Genomic DNA, 9,814 nt, shown 5'->3' with positions numbered 1-9,814 from the left:
GTGGCTGTGCTGTGTCCTGGTGTTATAGAGTGGTGTTATCGAGTGGGCAGGTGTGGCCTGCTGTGCTCTGGTGTTATCGAGTGGGCAGGCGTGGCAGTGCTGTGTCCTGGTGTTATAGAGTGGGCAGGTATGGCCTGCTGTGTCCTGGTGTTATAGAGTGGGCAGGTGTGGCCTGCTGTGCTCTGGTGCTATCAAGTGGGCAGGCATGGCCGTGCTGTGCTCTGGGGCTCAGGAAAGCAGATGGTGCTGGTGGTTATTGAAGAACAGCAGCTTGGTTTCCCCTTGCTACTTAGAGCAAGATGCAAGAAAGACAGAATGAGGGTTTTTTTTTTAAGTTACTTAATTTTACTTATTTGCATGTCTGTATGTGACATGAATGCAGTGCCCGCAGAGGCCAGAGGAAGGCATCGGATCCCCTGAGGCTGGAAGTGGTTGTGAGCTCCCAGATGTGGGTCCTGGGACCAAACACAGGTTCTCTGCAAGGGTAGCAAGTGCCCTTACCCACGGAGCCATCTCTTCAGTCCCGAGTGAATGAATTAGAAGAAGAAGGAGAAGGAGGGAAAGAATGTGAAGATTTGAAAATTCCTTTGACTATACTTACAAGAAAAATAAGAGGAGTTTGGAAGAGAATATTAAGAATGTGGCTAGGCAACTGGGAGGTTAGTATGGGCGTGACCCACAGATCTCATCAGTCACCACACCATAAGCCAGAAATAGAGAAAGAACTGTACGCGGGAGGTACCACCAGCTTCTCAACCAGTTGCTTGGTGTTGAACTTCTAGAATTGAGAGATAATAAATCTCTACTGTCCGCATCACCAAAACTCTGACTTTTTAAATGCCAGCCTAGAAGACTTACGCACTCTATCTGCTGTCAATCAAAGTCTTTATATGCTGCTGTTAAGATGTGTCAACACACCTGGTGCTACGAGAGAAGGAGAGGGAGGTGGGGAGACCTGCACTGGTGAACGCCAGTGCACACACTGCCCTGTCAGGGGCTTGCAGTTCTTCCAAGCAACTACAGCAGAATCTCACTCCGCACCTGCATCAGCTCTTCAGAATCAGGAGTTACATAATGGTTACAATGTGGCTTAGAAGTCAATTTGCTCATCTCCTCATCTAGAACTTTTCCACACCCATCCACTAGTAACTGATGATGCTAATAATAGCAGCAGTTATCGCTAGGTACCTTCTAAGTCTTCTCTGTGGAGACTTGATGTCTTTATGACTCACTGTATTAGTCAGGGCTCTCTGGAGGAACAGAACTAATATATGTTATTGTTGTTAATATATATATATATATGAGGGATTATGAGGCTGGGGAAGTTGACAAAATGCCTTCTGTGAAACATGAAGACCTGTGTTTGATCCTTAGTGCACATGTGAAAGTCAAGCACTGTAGCATGTGTCTATCATTCCAGTACTGGAGAGGATGATTCTAGGGGCTTTCTGGTCAGCCTATCTAATTGAATGGGCCAGCCTCAGGTCCCAGTAATCTATACTATCTGAAAAAACAAGATGCAGGGTGATTAAGGAAGATGCCCAGCATTGACTATTCTCACAGATACTCAAACACACACACACACACACACACACACACACACACACACACACACACACAGAGCATCAAAACAGAAAAGGCAGGGGTGAGGGGGAGGAAGGAAGGACTTCCAAGTATATACATGCTAAGTTCATAAACCTTCAATGGTAAGTGTAGCTAGATTGCACAGGCAAGGAGATACAAAGAAACAGAAGGCCACAGAGATTAAACAAGAGAACTGCAAGCCAAGGAAGGCCTGGAGCCTCGAGGAGAGAGCCAGCCTCCTCAGATCCTTGCAGAAACAAGTCTTTTGCCTGCAGAAGCGTGGAGGAGGTGGAGAAGCGTGGAGGAGGTGGAGAAGGTTGTGTTTTCTATACTCCCTAGTTTGTTGCCATTTCCGCAGCAGCCCTAGGAGACTTATACATTTTAGTTTCTGGGGAATTAGGAAAGGCCACAGGGCCGATTCTGCCCATATTGGGAAAGCCAAACATTGGGACAGGATTTAACTGTCTCAGATTATAATCCCCTTTGTATTCTCCCTCGCAGATGATCTCAGTGACAAGTTCATAGGTAGAACATTGAGGGCACCCAGTGAATCTTCACTGGACGCTTTGGAGCTATGGCCCATCACAGGTCACACCAGGGCATGAAGAAAGCCCAGAGTCTCAGACATACCAGAGGAGGAAGACAGACAGGGCTTCTTAGGAGCAACTTTTCTACATTTCATAAAATTTGGCTTGAATTAGTAATCCAGCTGCTCAAAAACTCACAGGAAAATGCAATGGAGTTATTGGAATAAAAATTTTTTTCTGCCCATGGAAATTACAATCTATATTTTAGACAAGAAAATGGAAGAAATGATATTTGGCTGGCTTAAGGCCACACATCTCGAACACAGGCCCTTCTCCCGCCACAGCATGCTAATTTGTGCGATTGGAGCATCTCATTCTGGTTGTCTTAACATTTCTAAATTACCAAAAAGAGTGGCTGCATGACTGTGTTTCAAAGGAGAGACAGAAAAATCAAGTTATTAGCTATTTTAAAAATATCTGTGTTTGGGGGCAGATCTTTAGCATTCCAAACCAGTTTGCAGCCTGATTCAGCTTGATGGGAACCAAAGCAAACAAACAAAAGGAAGGCTTAGAGAAGCCACCTCGCAGCTGCACGGAAAAATGGCTTTGAGGCGGTTAACCCCAGCTAGGAAGAGCTGCAGCGAAGCAGCGTGCCTGCACCGTACACATGTCCTCAGACGCTTTGTCAAGAAAAGCTCGGTGCTGGGGCGTTTCAATTAACAAAGTGGGATGGTTTACCTGATAAAATGCTCCCTGTGTGAATGTAATTACATAGTTATACCCCACAGAGATTTTTTAATTTCTGTTTGGTGTGTTTGCCTTGAAAGTGTTTGTCACTGGGAGTGTTCTTGATGCGCAGTTTTAAAGCGGCACTGGCCAACCGCATGGCTTGTTTTCATTTTAGATTCATTACCATCTGAAGATGGTGCTTTTTGCCCTGCACAAGCACAATACTGATACTTGCTCGAGAAGACAATACATCAAGGAACCGGAGAAGCATTAAAAGGATACTGTCAAGTACCTGTCTTTGGCTTCTCCAAAACAGGATTGTCTTTTTTTTTTTTAAACCCACTGGAAGCTAGTAATTAAACTGAAATGCTTGGAAATACACTGTCTTTGTTAGTTTGTTTCTCATCTTCGGTGCAGAAAGCGTTTCCTTCAGCCCTGACACCTCTTGCCAGTATAACAAATCCAGCTAAGGAACCAGCATCTTTTCTGGGTTCTTCAGTCCTCCCCTTCCAGTGACTACATAAACCTGGCTATGGATTGCTGACTGATTTGGGGCTGTCTTATTCCCTTAAGACACATTGGAGCCCCTGCTGTGTCCTGGGTACCATCGCTTACTTACCTCAGGGTGTACAGAGGTAAGTTACAAGTCTGATTGGCACCATCTTAAAGGACTTGCACACTAGCCCAGAGACTGGGCAAGCATTTGTTGTCTAAGATAGCAAGTACTAGAACTGTGTGGGACAGGAGGGAACCTGCAATGGTTGCACGGTACAGGCATAAATCCATTCTGCTCAAGGTAGAACTGGTCTCCCAGAGAAGAAAGCAGGTCTGTAGTAGACACCTCTCAATCCGGAGCTCACCAATTGCTAGACTACCTATAAAGCCCTAGAGAAAAGCAACACGCTCTCCACATTCATTCTTACGGGAAGAAGCTGACATCAGGGAAGAAAACATGGAAAGAGCTAATTTCGGAGTGCAGTATACTGTTAAGGGGGAAAATCACGGAAGGGACATAGTGCAGTAAGGTCCTTTATGTGGGCCAAGTTGACATCTGAGTTAAGTTGACCCCAGGAGGATGACAAGGAGCTTGGCATATGCAAAACTAAAAGAAGATCGAGGGCCAGGCCTGGGAGGGGGCTGGAGTGGACTAGGAAATCAGTGAGTCTGGTGTCGGAGGCTTGAGGCCTTAAAGGTCAAATTAAATGATAAGAATTTATTCTCTGGGATGGGGGATAGAAGGACTTAAGGAGCAGGCTGCCACGTCCTTATGCAGTTCTGGGGATGGACCTGACTAGTGTGCAAGAGAATGGGGAAAAAGATGGACACACAAACAAAGCTGGGCTGGGGTGGACTTGGCTCTTTGCTGGAGAAATGCCAAAACCCCAGAAGCTTAGTACGTTTACTGTTTAGAGTTGCACAGGAAAGCAGGGCTATTGCATGCAGCTGAACCAAGGAAATAGGGTGGTTATGTACAGCTAAACAAGGAGTCAGGGTTTGCAGTACACAGCTGGATGAGGGACACAGGTTTAGCTGGCCTTAGTGGCAGCACTCTGTGTAGGGAAGCAGGCTTCCGACTGTAAACATCCAGGGTGAGGGTGAGGCTGGAGTGTACACTCTCCACACTCACTGTCAATATCCACTCTTGGACCCACAAGGAAGACTTTACCACATCTGTTTGAGACTCACCCAGGGAAGGCTCGGCCGCTTCCATTGGTCTGAGCTAGAATCCTTGACACGGTCATGCCTGTGTCAACAGCACACATTCACTTAGGGCTTCCTCTACTCCCTGCAGGAGGCTCAGGGCCCGAGGTGTGGGAAAGAGGTAGCCCATCCAATATACCCACATTCATCAGCAGCTATGAAGGAAGGGCCTGGGAGGTGACCAGGAGCCATCAACAGAGTTGTTCCGGGTTAAGAAGGAAGGTGAATGCTGACACCAGATGCCCAGCACGAGGTGCACTGTGGGTCACTGAGGCAAAGACATACCCAAACCCGCAACTTTGCTCCCTGTAGTGGCTTTTAGCAACCCAGCCCAGCCCCAGGCTGGTGCCCCAGCTGTGCACCAAAGCATGTGCTGGGAGTCATTGGAATTTTCCCTGTTTGCCTTCTCTTCTCCTGGGAAGCTCTTGCTGTCTCCTTTGTTTGTCCCTTGTTCATTCAGTGTGACTTTTAGTGGACTTCTGTCAGTCCCCTTTTGCTGCGGGACTAACATGTGACTCAAATTTAGCCAACCATGCTCTCCTGTGCTGGCACCAGCCGCACAGGTCCAGGAGAGAAGCAGGTAGCACACGCTGGATCAGCTGGAGTCTCACCCTCGCAACCCAAGCTACCCCAGCACTAAAAGAGATTCCGTTTCTCTCTGGTTTGGATCAGAAAATGCAAAATTGCGGAAGTGAGGATGTTGGTAGGCTCCTTTCCTCCCGCATAGTAAGAATTTCTGCAGTAAGTGAGCATGGGCTCAATACACAAAGAAGAAATACGCTAACTTGCAAGGCAGAGAAAACTGGCCTAATTTTTGAGATCCTGAGCCCAGCAGTGCCTGATTTCTAGGTAATGTGACCCAATGAATTTGCATCTTTGTTGAAAGTAATTAGTGTTGATCTTGGCTGACTGCAACTCACATATGAGCATCAGTTCCTCCCCCAACTTCACCCAACACCATGCTACAGGCAGAGGCCCTGCATGGCAAGTTTAAAGACTGGGCTGTCAAGTTTAGCTACGACTCAGGACAAGTGCCATGGCATTTACAGGTTTAATCTTTTTACTCTTCATTTTCATTAACAAAATTACCTTCAATTGGCTTTACTACCAAGAACAGACGAATCTGGTGCATACCACTGTATATGCATATAATATAAATATAAATAATACCTGAACTATGTGAGTGCAAATATCTTAGACCTGCTATGTCTGATGTGTATGCGTGTGCACGGTTTTTTGTTTTGTGTGTTTTGTTTGTTGGTATGGTATATGTATATATGTACATAGTTGTATGAGGATGTGCATACAACTCATACAACAGAGGCCAGAGAGGATGTTGGGATTCTTTCTCAAGGTTTCTCACTGAGCCTGAAGCTTCTTGTTCTGGATAGACACATTAGCCAGCAAGATCTGTCTATCTCCACCCCTACCTCCAACATCAGGACCACAGGCATAAGCAACTACACCTGGGTTTTTTGTGTAGGTGCTGGGGTTTCAAACACAGGTCTTCAAACTGTATAGCAAATGTTCTTGCCCACTGAGCCCCCTCTCCGTACACACACTCACACACACACATTTACATACACACCTATCTATATGTATGCATACATATGTTTCGGGGAGGATAAGCTGGATTGTCCTTGAGCTTGCAGCAATCCTCCAGTCTCTGACTCCTGACTACTGTGATTACAAGTACGTACTAGTATACCCAGCTTGACCCTCTGCTGAAAGTAATTTTGAGCGGAAATTAAATTTGAACAATGAATATTTTTTTCTCCAGAGCACAATCAGGAATATTTAGCATTTGCTTTACTTGCAAAAACCATGCTAAAACATTGAGAAATGAATCATGTATTCCTCAATTAAATATGAACTGTATGGTAGAGTGTGCTAGGAACACACGATCTATGTTTGTTTGGTTGTTAGGTTGCTTGGTTGCTTGGTTGGCTGTTTTTTGAGACAGGATTTCTTTATGTAGCCTTTGCTCTCCTGCAACTCACTCTGTAGACCAGACTGTCCTTGAACTCAGACATCTGCCTGCCTCTGCCTCCTGAGTGCTGGGATTAAACTGGGTCATTTAATTTGTGCTTTTAAGGATGTTGTATAGGAAAAGACACACCCAGGATCATACATACTTGTCTTGAAGGCAACAGTGAGACTGAGGGCTAAGGATCTTTCCATTCAGTCAGTGAGTTGCCGGTTTTGCTCTTTCTTCTGGTCACTTTTCTCCTTGCCTCTGGAGAAAATGGTATGAGTAATCTAACTGTGAGATGAAACGAGAATTGTAAGGTGATTTTCCCAAGATGAGAGGGGAAAGGAGTCTCAGGCCAGAGTTCTCCCCAAATCTTTGCTTCCTCCCTCTTCTCTTCTGTAACTTTAATTCTTTCTGCAAGCTTTTGGGAGCCCAGCACACTCACTTCTGACCCTTCGATGCTTTTACTTTCAGAAGTGGCACTCAGCACTGAACTTGTTTTTAATGCTTCCAAGTTCAATCCTACATGTTTGACAGCCGCTCTTCTCCCACTAGTTTATTTCCATATCAGGCAATCAAATATTAGTTATCTTTCTCATCGTTCTGCCTCTGACCACAACACAGGGCGATCCACACTCTGTCTTGACACCAAAATCACTGGCCGTAGAAGCCAGTCAAACTGCATTGGACAGTCAGAATGCTTCACCAGAACTAGAAACTAGACCTTGAGATCCCTTCTTCTGTGTCCCATGCTCTGGGGACCAAAAGGTCTCGCTTTCCCTATGAAAACCTTCAGGGCTTTGCTCAGTCATTTCTACCCACCTGCCAACCCCATACCTGCACAGCAGACTTGCTGACCTCTTCCCCGACCTACCACATGGCCTTGTATCTAACTGTACTTATCCCATCATCTCAGACTGCTATCAAAACCAAGTGGACTCTGCAACTGAAGCAACAAATGCTTATTTCTCAAAGCTTGGAAGGAGGTGGGTGAGTCCAGGGTTAAAGAGCCACCAGATCCTGATCTGGTGGGCGCCCATTTTCTTTTCTTCCCCTTTGTAGATGGCCATCTTCTCACGGATCCTCATGGCAGATGGAGGTGGGAATCTAGCTTTTGCATGTTTTACCTTTAAGGACATGAATCTCATCACTAGAACACTGCCCCATGATCTAATCACCTCCCAAATTCCGCCTGCTACTGTCACTGCCACACAGATGAGACAGTGGCACACCAGTCTGTGGGGAACATGAGCCTTGGTTCACAGCAATACAATCCAAGCCCTTAGCCCTCCATATCTGGCACTGCCATTGGTTCACATGGGCTTTTCCTTTTGCTCAACTGTGAGTGGTTTGAAAATAGTTATTATGTGTTACTAATTTTCATATTTTCAGTTCCTAATGTTTGTTGAAACACAAAATTATGTCAATTTGAATTGCACAATAACACTGAATTTTTAGCATTCTGTATGCACAGGAGAGGCCCCTTTTTATATCAGGAGGGGTCAGCATCCAACAAGGCATATACCAGAAATCCATTCCTGGCTCCTCTGAATGTCTGGCCCTGACTTACTTTTAGGGAATTACCATTACAAACAAGAATATGGATTGCTTTCTACTGTTGGTGGAGAACCACTCTACGGGACCCAGTATCTGGATCCTGCCACTGACTGTCATGCTGACGTTGAACTATTTATCCTCTATTGTGTAGCCCTGCCCCTTTAATTTTCCTGAACTGTTTTTAAATTTTGATTTATGCATATGCCTTTGTGCCTGTGTGAATGGGTGTGAATCATACGTGTGCAGGTGTACCCAGAAGCCAGAATGTATGCGACCCTATAGAGGTAGGGTTATAGGCAGTTGTGAGTCACTCACTACAGGTATATGGAGCAGAACCTGAGTCCTCTGGAAGAAGTGGTTAAGTTTAGGCCACCTCTCTATATCCTTCAGTTGACTTCTAAACTTTTAATTCCTCTTCACTGTCAGCGAATTTGCCTCTGAAAGCCTTGAGAGGCTCATGCTGTATTGTACGGGATTGAGTCAATGATTTCATCACTATTCATTGTCCATCAACGTAAAATTTACTGGCACACAATTTCTTGGAAAAACAGCAACAGAACTGATGTGTGATCCCTTCATTCCACTTCTATGTATGTATACCCAAAGAACTGAAAAACAGGGTCTCAGAAAGAACTCTATGCTCCCGTTTCTAGCAACATTATTTGCAATAGCCAAGAAGTAGAAACAATCCAAGCGTGCTTCTATGAATAAACAGGTAAGCAAAATATGTGTTAGTTAGGGTTTCTGTTGCTGTGAAGAGACACCATGACCACAGCAATTCTTACAAAGGAAAACATTTAATGGGGTGGCTTACAGTTCAGAGGTCCATTATCATCAGGGAGGGGGATGGTGGTGTGCAGGCAGACACGGTGTTGGAGCTGAGGGTCCTACATACTGAGCAGCAGACAACAGGATGTGAACTGAGACACTGGGTGTGACTTGAGCATATATGAGATCTCAAAGCCTGCCTCTGCAGTGACACACTGCCTCCAACAAGACCACACCTCCTTCAACAAAACCACACCTCCCAATAGTGTCATTCTCTATGAGTGTATGGGGGCTAATTACATTCAAATTACCACAGCATACAATGAAATTCTATTTAGCTCTTAGGGGGAAAGAACTTTGACCCACACTATATTACACGGGTCTTAAGAACATTATGGTTCATAAAATAAGCCAGATACAGCTGCCCAAATGCAGCGTGAGTACGATGACATCTCCATTAGGTTCTCCGAATTCAGTAATTGCATAGGAGCAAGAAGTCTAATGATGAAGTGTGGAGTTTCCAGTCTCAGAAGATGTCTTAGTTAGGGTTTCTATTGCTGTGAAGACACACCATGACCACAACAACTCTTTATAAAGAAGAACATTTAATTGGGGTAGTTTACAGTTCAGAGGTTCAGCCCATTCTCATCATGGTGGGACATGGTGGCAAGCAGACATGGTGCTGGAGAAGTAGCTGAGAGTCGCACATCTTCCAGGCAACAGGAAGTGAACTGAGACACTGGGCGATAACCTGAGCATATACGATGATGGAGGAAGGTCATTGGTTGATTAAATAAAGAAGCTGCTTGACCTGATAGGTTAGAACATAGGTGGGAGGAGCAGACGCTGGGAGGAAGAGGAAGTGAGCTCAGAGACTCGACAGCTCTCCTCTCAGGAGCAGACGCCTCAGAGAGACATGATGCTCCACTCCTGCGGGCAGAGGCGAGAGCTCTGCTCTCTGAGGCACACGCGATGA

This window comes from Microtus ochrogaster, chromosome 17 (genome assembly GCF_000317375.1).
Source record: "Microtus ochrogaster isolate Prairie Vole_2 chromosome 17, MicOch1.0, whole genome shotgun sequence".
Taxonomy (NCBI): Eukaryota; Metazoa; Chordata; class Mammalia; order Rodentia; family Cricetidae; genus Microtus; species Microtus ochrogaster.
This window is presented reverse-complemented; position numbering follows the sequence as displayed.